The following is a 12,487-nucleotide window of genomic DNA, read 5'->3' as shown; positions in this document are numbered from 1 at the left end:
TTCTTTCTTTCTTTCTTTCTTTCTTTCTTTCTTTCTTTCTTTCTTTTTTTCTTTCTAAGTTTTCCAATTATAGTTCGCATACAATATTATATTAGTTGCAGGTGTACAACATATTGATTAGACATTTATATAACTTAGGAAGTGATTGCCCCAATAAATCCAGTACCCATCCGACACTATACATAGTTATTAAAATACTACTGATAGTGTCCCTCATGCTCCACTCTACATCCTCATGACTTTTTCATAACAACCAATTTGTTCCTCTTAATCCCCTCCCCTTCACCCATCCCCCCTCAAAGTGACAACCATCAAAATGCTCTCTTTATCCATGATCTTTTTTCTGTTGTTTATCCTGTCCTTTAAATTCCACATATGACATTTGTCTTTCTCTCTCTGACTTACTCCACTCAACACAAGTCCCTCTAAGTTCATCTATGTTGTTTGCAGATGGTAAGATTTTATTCTTTTTTAATGGCTGAGAAATATTCCATTAATATGATATATAAATAATATTCCATTATATATACACACACACAACACCTACTCTTTGTCCTATTCTTTATGGGTTATGTGTACTCTTCTGTTGTATTTGAGCCTTGGTTGCTATTTGCTCATCGATGAAAGAAATTGACCCTCAGGCTGATTGATTGTGATAACTAGCCTTGACCAGAAGAAGAGCTGTTGTAAAGGGGCTAACCCTACAGAGTCAGATTCACTTTAACAGAGCGTCAGTGCTGGCCCTCTCTGTCCTTTGGGTATGTCGTCCTCAGAAGTCACTCTGGATGGTACTCTGGCTCTGACCAAAACTGGCTATCAAGTGTGTAAGCTAGGTTCTCCTGGGAGGGGCCCTCCTACATGCCAAGTTCAGCTGCAGCCTATGCCCTGCCTGTGGCTACCTGATATGAGCCACCAAACAATCTGTAGATGGCCACTACCCATGCTGAACTTGAAAGTGGTTCAAGATGACAAACCACAAACAGTGACTGGCTGACTCTAGTGCCGGGCTTGGAGCTGCATGGCAAGAGGTACAGGGCACACCGAGATCAAATCAAATACTGCTTGTTTAGGTTTTGTGAACCTTTGAGAGATTTTAGAAAAGTCTGTAGCAAGAACTAAGACAGGCCATTTGTATGGAAAATCTACTGGAAGCAGCTTGATTGGGCCCACAGGTTGGGAGGGCAAGGTTAGGGAATCACCTGGGTAGGGTGACCACTGTTAGCCAGGTTGTTGAAGACTCCGATATGGTGCCTACCTGAGTCTGCAAGTTGAGTTGGGGCAGGTTTAAAAAAGTAACAATGCCCTCTGACAGCACTTCTGTCTGAAAGAAAGCATCCCCTTCAACCCTCACCCTAAAGACAGACAACTCAGTTTTTCCCCATATATCACTGACGTCTTTCAAGCTGCTGCCCCAGAGCTGGATCTCAGAGGAAGTGAGTCCATTATCAGGTAAGTTTGTGCATGGGCCCCTTGAAAGAAAAGTCTGTGACTCCTTCAACCTTCCTTTTCAGTCACAGTCTCTGCTTGTTTTCACATCTAGAAGTTGTAGAGACTTCACTTTTTATCACTGGAATTCTCATTGGAGATCCTGGTATGGGGCCAGAACCCCTCGCTCTTTCAGGGGGACCTCTGCAGCTGAGATATTCTACCGATACTCAACTGCCATATGTGGATGTGGGACCAGCTCATTTAATGTCTCCATCTCTTTTTAGAGTCTCAAGTTGTCCTCTTTTCTGTGTCTCTAGTTGCAGGACTTCTTTTCAACTACACTTTCAGCAATTCTCTGTAGTTTCTGTAGTTTATTTGTAAATTTGATGTGGTTGTGAGAGGAGGCAAGCACAGCATTTACCTACTCTATCATCTTGACCAGAAGTCCCCAGTGATATATTTTTTTTTTCTCTAGCCTTTGTTTTAAAGTCTATTTTTTCTGGTATAAGAATTACTACCCTAGCCTTTTTGTTTGTTTGTTTTCTTTTTTGTTTTTATTTTCATGAAATACACATTTTCCATCTCTTTACTTTTAGTTTCTATGTGTCTTTTGATCAAACAGCAAAAAGAAAAAAACAGTACAAGAAAATAAGGATAGTTTAAGGGACCTCTGAGATAACATTAAGCATACTAGAAAAAGAAAGAGAAGAAAGAATTGAAAATCTATTAGAAAAAAATAATGACAGAAAACTTTCCTAACCTCTTGAAATATATATACAAGCCCAGAAAAGTCAGAGAGTCTAAAACAAGGTGAACTCAAAGAGGTCCACATCAAGACACGTCATAATTAAAATGTCAAAAGTTAAAGACAAAGAGAGAATCTTAAAAACTGAAAGAAAAGCAATTAGTTACCTACAAGGGAGCTCCCATAAGACTGTTGCTGATTTCTCGACAGAAATTTTGCAGGCCAGAAGAAAGTGGCATGAAATATTCAAAATGATTAAAAGCAAGGGTCTACAGCTGATATTACTCTACTCAGAAAAGCTATTATTTAGAATCAAAAGACAGATAAACAGCTTCCCAGACAAGAAAAGCTAAAGTCGTTCATCACCACCAAACTAGTATTACAAGAAATGTTAAAGGGACTTCTATAAAAAGAAGAAAAAAATGCAATTGTATTCGCAGCCGCCTCTATACTGCCATCACTCTCTAACGCCAGAGCCACCCCTAGCTCCCCAAGCTCCAGACGAAGGAGAAGGAGGGTAAGTAAGGAGGTCTCTACACCATGGCTCATACAAAGCAGACTGCCTGCAAATTGAACAGTGGTAAACCACCGAGGAAGCAACTGGCTACAAAAACTGCTCACAAGAGTGCACTCTCTACTGGAAGGGTAAAGAAACCTAATCATTACAGGCCTGATACTGTGGCACTCTGTGAATTTAGGTGTTATCAAAAGTCCATTGAACATCTGATCTGCAACTTACCTTCTAGCGTCTGGTGGGAGAAATTGCTCAGGACTTCAAAACAGATCTGCACTTCCAGGTGCAGCTATTGGTGTTTTGCAGGAGGCAAGTGAGGCCTTTTTGAAGACACAAACCTGTATACTATCCATGCCAAATGTGTAACAATTATGTCAAAAGACATCTAGCTAGTATGCCACATATGTGAAGAATATTCTTAAGAATCCACTATGATGAGAAACATTTCATTCTTTAAAAAATTATCTTCTTCCTGTTATTGGTAGTTCTGAACATTATATATATATGTGTGTGTATATATATATGTATATATATATATACACATAAATGCTACAAACACCATTTAGTTGCCATCATTAAGAAATTTATTTGTTTTAAAAAATATGTTTATACACACACACACACACATATATGTGTGTGTATATATATGTGTGTGTATATATGTGTGTGTGTGTGTGTGTGTGTGTGTGTGTGTGTGTGTATGTGTGTATTTTCCTTCCACGGTGTCAAAAGATACCTAAGTACATGATTGCATGGAGAAAAATAGGAGATAGAAATCAAGTATTGGCAGTTTTTCCATTTTCATTTGTGTGTGAATTTTTATTGTAAATGTGGGGACACAAAGCATTAATGAAAGTAAAAATATTTCAGTGAACAAGTTTCACCAGTTCAACTTCAGAGCAATTATAAATAAATCTGTTAAATTTCTCTGGACAATGCCAGCATTTGGATTTTTTTTAAAACAAATAAATTTCTTAATGATGGCAACCAAATGGTGTTTGTAGTATTTTTATCAGTAGATTCCATCCATTCATTATACTTTTCTGAGTTGTCTACATACAAGTACATGTTTTTAGTGTTGTCTGTCTTCTGTGCTGTTCCTGTAAGTTTGCTATTAAAATACATTAAACTATAACAAAATAAGAAATATGGATTGCAAAAATGACAATACTTACATATCTATCGATAATTACTTTAAATGTAAATGGATTAAATGCTCCAATCAAAAATTATAAGTTGAATGAATAAGAAAACAAGACCTTTATATATGCTGCCTACAAGAGACTCACTTCAGAACTAAAGTCTTAATTTGGAGATAATATCCATAAAATGGTAGAGTAAGGATCTTGGACAAGAAACAAAAACAGGCAAAAATCATCAAAATAAACTTTTTTAGAACTCTGTAAATTAGTCAAAGTCTTGCAACAATATAAGAAGCATTTATTCAAGGAAGAAGTTTAAATTTAGGTAATAGCAGTGAGATTTTTTTCTCATTATACTGTGCCTCATTCCTATCTCCTACTATATAGTTCTGCGATAGTCTTTAAATTCTACAGCTCTAAATTCACAATGAAATTTAGCAATATGTCATCCAGGAGGAGAAAAATAGTGTTAAAGCTTTTTTTCAAAAACACCATTCCTAAGGAAATAAAATTATATAGCCTGCCTGGCGATTCCTTGGAAGATACAACTTGAAAGACTGTCTGTATTTGACATGACTAAGAGCTAACCAACTGTAAAAATCCTTTTCCATAATGACATTGACAATGTTCACAGGCAATTGTTTAGCTTTAAGGTGTTTGAGTTTGTCAATAACAACTAGGGCAAACAATTGGCTAAACAAAAATCTTAATAATAAAATTTGAGGAATTAGATGTCCATAGGGGCCTTGGAAATCTTCAACAAATTCTTGAGAATTTAAGAGATGCAATCGTAGAGCTATGCACAAAATAACACTAGAAAGGCCTTAAGTTCTCACTGAGGTTGAACTCAAGGCTCTCCACAAACAAGAGAGGAAGATTAAGGCAGCGTTGTAAACTGCTTGGATGTGTGTTTAAAGTGTGCCCTCACATACATTCAGAGCACTTGGGAAAAGGCTAGGACACTTTTTGGTTCTATTTATTTAATAAATTTTGTGTGCAATAATTAGCTGACCACTGTCATAACTGAGCAAACGTATCATTGACTAAACAGGTCAGAGAACATAAACTTTACAAAAGAAATGTTACTAAGAAATGTCAGTAAGCTGACAATCAATGTCACAAAACAACAAACAGTAACAGTAAACACTTTACATGGGATCTGATTTACAAAGTTTACATATTTTATCATTTAAAATACCCACTTTTTAACAACATTTTAAGCCATTCAAAGAAGCATAAATGCATGGCCTAAACATAGACAATCAATAGAAACTTTTCCTGAGCAAGTCTAGAGGGTGCACTTACTAAATAAATACTTTAAATTGGCTATTAAATGTATTACCAAAGAAATAAGGAAAACATTTTGTAGGTTTAAAGTGTAAGAGCAACATTTTAAAAATAGAAAAGATGAATAAAAAGTTAAGATTATAAAATATGATTGAGAGAGATAAAATAATGGCGTAGATGGTAGAGGTTCTGTTTATCCCTCTGGCAACCAAATCAAAGTTGTGACAGAAACAAGGAGCAAACAGCAAGGAAAATCACCTGGGATCTAGATGAGCAAGCTCTACAACTAGGGAGAAAAATAAGAAATCACCCTGCAATGGGAGGAGATAGGACGAGGCGAGGAAGTGAGGCTGCCTGGTCCCAAGCAGATGAGTGGGACAGAGGCCATAGTAGCAGTAGCCAGCAGCTGCAGACACCTCTTAAAGGGGTAGTGTCTGCAACTGGACTTTAGCAGTGATGGAACTGATCGCTCTGAGCACCAGCGCCAGTTCAGCTGTGCGGGGGGGCACCAGGGACTTACAGGGAGACAATGTCTGAGTGAAGGCCGAGGTGAGACTCGCTCTGTACAGAACTACTGGTGGTATCCATTGTTCCTCTGTTGAGCCCTCCCTCCGACCCATTATGTGGACTCAACACTGCCATAGCTGAGATGTCATCAAAATAGATACCAGAGATTGCTCCCTCCAGAGGATTCCCTGAAATTTCGCCTCTCTCAACTCACAGCCTACCCAAGCCATATCCAGATGTGTCCTCAGAGAGTCAGGTGTCCCTTGCTGAGCAGCGCCTAGACTCACACTGATGGTAGCTGACCTCGGTTTCTGGCATGGCTTCGCTATAAGTGTAGCATCTGTGGATTGCTTGCTTAATCTTAACAGGTGGCCTCAGAGAAGCACAGCCTTGGGCTAAACTTGGCCTGCTACTTAACTCCTCTCAGGATTGTGCCACTGGACACCTACTACACAAATCCACACTAATAAGACCAAGAGACTTAGGAGCTTTGCTTAGTACATAGAAACATACACAGAAAGACAGCCAAAATGGGAAGACAAAGAAGCAGAAACCATATAAGAGAACAGAACAGAGATCCAGAAATAATGGAGTCAAACTCTAAAAGATGTAGAGTTCAAAACACTGGTTATAAAGGTGCTCAATGAACTTAGGGGCAGTGTAGATGAATTCAGTGAGGACTTTAACAAAGAGAAAAAAAAAACATAAAAATGGAAACGGAAATTATAAAAGGGAACCAGTCAGAAATGAAGAACATATTATCTGAGATGAAAAGTATATTAAGTGGAATAAACATAGTAGATAAAAAGAGAATCAAATTACCAATATAGGGGATGGGGAAGCCAAGGACATTCAATCAGAATGACAAGAAAAAAGAAACCAAGAGTATAATAATAATTTAAGGAGTCTATGGAACACTATTAAATGTAAAAATATCCATGTCATAGGAGTACCAGAAAAAAAATAAGATACTGAAGAGCTCTTTGAAGAAATAATGATGGAAAACTTCCCTAACACGATGAAGGAAATATTCATACAACCCCAGGAAACAGAGTCTCAAAAATCAGGAACCCAAAGAGGCCCACACCAAGACACTTCATAATTAAAATGTCAAGCATTAAATACAAAGAGAGAATCTTAAGAGTAGCAAGAGAAAAGCAATAATTTACCTACAAGGGAGCACTCATAAGACTGGAAGCTGATTTCTCAAAAGAAACTATGTAGGACAGAAAGACTTGTCACAAAATATTTGACGTGATGAAAACACAGGATCTACAATCAAGAATACTTTATCCAGAAAAGCTATCATTTAGAGTCGAAGGACAGATAAAGTGCTTCCCAGACAAAAAATAAGCTAAGGGAACTTAACAAGTCCAAGACATTATTACAGGAAATGTTGGAGGGACTTCTTTGAGAATTAAAAAAAAATAATGTATCAGAAACAGGACTAAAGAATGGTAATAACTACATTCCTATCAACAAGTACCTCAAATGGAAAAGAATTAAGTGCTCCAACCAAAAGATAGAGTGGATGAGACTCACTTCAGATTAAAAGACACACAGAGACTAAAAGGAAAAGGATTGGAAAAGATATTGCCTTGAAGGATCTGGCGGTTACTGCACTGAATAAAATGGGTCAGATAGAGAAAGACACATATCGCATGGTTTCAATTCCATGTGGAATCTAAAGAACAAAATCAACAACAACAGAAGTGGAAATAAACTCATAGATACAGAGAATATTTTGAAAGCTACTAGGTGGGAAGGGGGTTGGGGGACAAAATATAAGGCAAAGGGATTAAGAAGTACAAATGGATAGTTGCAGAATAGACATGGAGATGTAGATTGTAGTATAGGGAAGATGGTTGATAACATTATAATAAATATGTAAGGGGAAAGAGGGTACTAGATTTAGTGGGGTGATTGCTTTGTGAGTTATGTGGTTCTCTGATCACTATGCTATAAAACTGAAACTGGTATATTATTGTATGTCAACTATAATAAAAAAATTCTTATTGAATTGTACAATGTAAATATAAGCAACTAATTGTCTGCTATATTTCAATAAATCTGGGAAAAAACATTTTAACAACAAAGAAGAAATGAAGAGAGAGCACCCACATCAGCAAGATTTAAACAAAGGAGGATAACTTACAACAGATAACGCAGAAATATTAAACTTACCAAGACCAAATGAGGAAGAAATGGAAAATCTGAAAATAACAATTACTAGTAAGGACATTAAATCGGTAATCAAGAATCTTTCCCTGCACCACCACAAAAAGAAAACAGAAAGAAAGAAAGAAAGAAAGAAAGAAAGGAAGGAAGGAAGGAAGGAAGGAAAGGAAGGAAGGAAGGAAGAAGGAAGGAAGGAAATAAGGAAATAGCTGAAGGAAGGAAGGAAGGAAGGAAGGAAGGAAGGAAAGAAAGAAAGAAACCAAGACCAGATGGCTTCTCTTGTGCATTTTACCAAACTTGTAAAGAAATAACACCAATATTTCTAAAAAATTTGCAAAATATTGAAGAGGAAGGAAAATTTCCAAACTTATTTTACAAGGTCAGCATTATCCTGATACCAAAGTTAGAAAAGAACACAAAAATAAATAAAATTTTAAAAGTAGAGGTTAATATCCTGGATGGATATATATGCAAAATTTCTCAATACAATACTAGCAAATCTAATTTGCAACACATTAAAAATGTCTGTCATCATGGTCAAGCAAGATTTAACCTGAGATGCAAGAATGGTATGACAAACACAAAGCAAAACTGACACATTACATCAATTAAATGAAATACAAAAGCATATGGTCATCTAAATAAATACAGAAGAAGCATTTGAAAAAATTCATAATCTATTCATGATGCAAATTGTTAACAAAATAGTTACATAAAAAACATACCTTAACATAATAAAGGTTTTATATGGGAAGCCGACAGCTAACATCTTACTCATTGATGAAAGTTGGAAAGTTTTCCTCTTAGATAAGGAACAATACCAGAGTACTCACCCTTCATGACCTCTACTAGAATTGCTAGACATAGCAATCAGACAAAAAATAAAATAAATAATGGAAACGTTAGAATTAGAAAAATATAAACTAAATTCTCTCTGTGTATGACATAATTTTATATATAGAAAATCCTAAAACTCCAACAACAACATGATGGTTAAATCCAATCAATAAATTTAGTAAAGTTGTAGGATATAAAATTAACATACAAAATCAGTACCATATCTATATTAACAATAATTTATCTAAAAAGAAAAAAAATACATTTAAAATATCAAAAATAAAATACTTAGAAATAAATTTAACCAAGCAGGTGAAAGATTTCTACACTGAAAAGTACAAGACGTTAATGAAAACAATCAAGTTACAAATAAATGAAAAGGTATCCCATGTTTATGGGTTAGAAGAATTAATATTATTAACATGTCCATACTACTCAAAGCTATATATAGAATCAGTTCAATACTTATCAAGATTCCAATGGCATTTTAAAAAGTTAAAATAATGGTAAAATTTATATAGAATCACAAAAGTTACTGAATATCCAAAGCAATCCTGAAAAAGAAGACTAAAGTGGGTGACATCTTACTTACTGTTTCCAAGCTATGTTATAAAGTTATGGTGATCAAAATTGCATGGTACTAGGTTAAAAACAGAGGCATAGACTAATAAAATAGAATTCAAAACCCAGTAATAAAGCCAAGCATATACGGTCAACTACTACTTGACAAGGGAATGCAGGATACTCAATGGAGAAAAGACAGTTTCTTCAATAAATGGTGCTGGAAAAATTAGATATTTACATGTAAAAGAGAGAAACTAGACACCTGTCTTACACCACTCACACACACACAAAAAATGCTCCAAATGGATTAAAGACTTAACTATAAGACTGGAAAAATTAAACTGTTAGCATAAAACAGAAAAACAAAAAAAAAACTTCACATCAGCTTGGGCAAGATTTTTTTTAAATATGACACTTAAAGAACAAGCAACACAATAAAAAATAAATAACTGGGGATATATCAAGTTAAAACTTATTCTTCACAGCACAAGAAACAACAAACAAAATAAAAAGACAGCCTATCAAATGGAAAAAAAAAATCTTTGCACACAATATATCTGACAGGGGTTTAATATTCAAAGTGTATAAAGAACTTATACAAGTCAGTGGCAAAAACAAAATCCAGAAATAATTGCTTTAAAATGAGCAAAAGCCCAGAATAAACACTTTTCCAAAGAAAGATATTCAAATGGCCAACAGGTACATGAAAAGGTACTCGACATCACTAATCATTAAGGAAATGAAAATCAAAATAACAACGAGATGTCACCTTATGCTTGTGAAAATGGATTCCCTCAACATTATAAGAGATAGTAAATGTTGGGGGGAATGTGGATAAAATAATAACCTTGAACACTGTTTGTAGGATTGTAAATTAGTACAGACATTATGGAAAACAGTATGGAGGGTCCATTAAAAAATAAAACTATACTATGATTCATCTTCGAGCTCCTAGATAAAAGATACATTTGATGTAAACATCAAGAAGGAATTTATCTGCTTTCACGAACTTCTCATTGTCAACCAAAGGCCCGAATTTTATGAATAAGAGTCTAGTGGCCATTTTCTGACAGGAGCTCCTCACACACTCTTCTGGGAAGAACTTCAGACTGAACTCTTGATTTCATGCAACAAGTCTTGCTTGTTTATGCAGTCTGAGTCAACCACTGAATGGAAATCCTAGTTTTATCTTTCTATCAATGAACTGAGAGATGCCACATCCAATCAGAACTGCAAAATTTGGATACCTCATTTACATAAAATGTACCTAACAATTTAGATTGCTGCCTGTATCTGTGTTACCTGGGCTGCAGCTCTTTTTGCTTAAATAAATGCTTATATTTCTTATATACAGTCTAAATTTTGGTTTACACAGCAATTCTACTTCTGAGAATATATCTGAAGGAACAAAAACAGTAGGCTGAAAAGATACCTGTAGTTCCATGCTCATAGCAACATTATTTACAAAAGTCAAGACATGGAAACAATCTAAGACAACGTAAGTGTCCATCAACAGATGAATGGATATAGAAGATTACATATATATACACATACATATAATAGAATATTATTTAGTCATAATATAATAAGCATACCTTGCCATTTGTGAGAACATGGATAGATTCTGAAAACACTATGCTAAATGAAATAATTCAGACCAAAAAAAGGACAAATATGGAATATAGCAGGGTCTCAACTGAATATGTAATATAAAAAAATCATAAAAAAGCAATCAGATTTATGGTTACCAGAGTCAGGGTGTAAGGAGTGGAGGAGTGGATAAATATAGTCAAAAGATACACATTTCGTTATAGGAGAAATAAGTTCTGGGGATGTAATAATGCACAGCATGATGACTATAGTCAACACTACTGTATAGTATATTTGAATATTGTAAAAAGCATAGATTCTACTGTTCTCATCACAAGGAAAAGAAATTGTACCTTTTCTTAGTACCTGTATGAGATGATGTATGTCAACTAAACTTATTGCGGAAATTATTTTACAATATATATAAGTCAAGTCATTATGCTGTATACCTTAAGCTTATATAAGGTACTATGTCAAATATATGCAATAAAGCTAGAAATGAATAAATAAATAAATAAATAAATAAATAAATAAATGGATAAATAAATAAATAATTGTACAAATAAAAAAATGAATTATAAACTTCAGAGAATGCAATACACTTCAGAGAATGAAAGAATATAATCTAATTATTATGTTTTCTATAAGAGACAAATTTAGATTCCAAGATACTAACTGATTGAAAATAAAATGTTGGAAAAAATATTCTGTTTGAGCAGTAGCTAAAAGAGAACTAGAGTGGTTATACTAATATCAGACAGAACAAATTTTAGTTCAAAAATGTTTCCTAAAAACAGAGAAGAACATTCTATGATAAAAGTGTCATTCTATCAAGAAGATATAATAATTATAAACATTTATGCACTAAACAACAGTCCCCCACAATAAATGATATTAAAACTTAGATAATTGAAAGGAGGAATACACAACGCAAAAGGAATAATAAATTATAATACTCCACTTTTTATAATAAATAGGAAAAGACAGATATTTAAAAACAAACAACCATATAAACTAACTCAACGTAACTGTAGAGCTCTCTACTCAACAGTACAATACGTATTTTTCATGTGTATTTGAATTCTCCAAGATATACTTTACACTGTGCCATAAAGAATTCTTGATACTTTAAAGAGATTGAGATCATATGTGTACTCTCTAAATACAGTAGAATAAAATTAGAAATCAATAACAATGAACTTTGGGAAATACAAAAATATACAAAAATTATGACACTCTAATACTTGATAGGTCAAAAAATAAATCATAATGGAAACTAGAAAATACTTTGAGATTAATAAAAATAAAAATAAAATAAAAAACACAGTAAACCAAACTATGGGACACTGCTTAGGCAGTGCTTAGAAAAAAATTATAACTGTAAATGCCTAATTGAAAAATAATATACATAATTAATAATCTCACCTTTCACTTTAAAACTTTGGAAATAGAACAAACTAAACTCATAACTGAAATAAGAAAATAAATAATAGAGCTTAGAGTAGAAGCATTAAAATAATTTTTTAAAATAATAAAATCAATGAAATCAAAGGTTGATTTTTGAAAAGATCAATGAGATTGAGAAAAACCTTGGCTTGACTGGCAAAGCAAATTATATTAAATATATATATAAATTTGCTTTGCCAGTCAAGCCAAGGTTATATATATATATATATATATATATATATATATATA

The 12,487-nt window shown here is 34.1% G+C and overlaps 1 pseudogene; it reads left to right on the top strand.

Annotated features, from left to right (window-relative positions):
- The first annotated feature begins 2,713 nt into the window (after positions 1-2,713).
- LOC120608303 (histone H3.1-like) lies at positions 2,714-3,076 on the top strand (annotated as a pseudogene).
- Positions 3,077-12,487: the final 9,411 nt, after the last annotated feature.

The sequence above is a fragment of the Pteropus medius genome, unplaced genomic scaffold, assembly GCF_902729225.1.
Source record: "Pteropus medius unplaced genomic scaffold, Ma_sr-lr_union100, whole genome shotgun sequence".
Classification (NCBI taxonomy): domain Eukaryota; kingdom Metazoa; phylum Chordata; class Mammalia; order Chiroptera; family Pteropodidae; genus Pteropus; species Pteropus medius.
The sequence above is the reverse complement of the archived record's forward strand: the minus strand, read 5'-3'. Positions and strand labels throughout refer to the sequence as shown.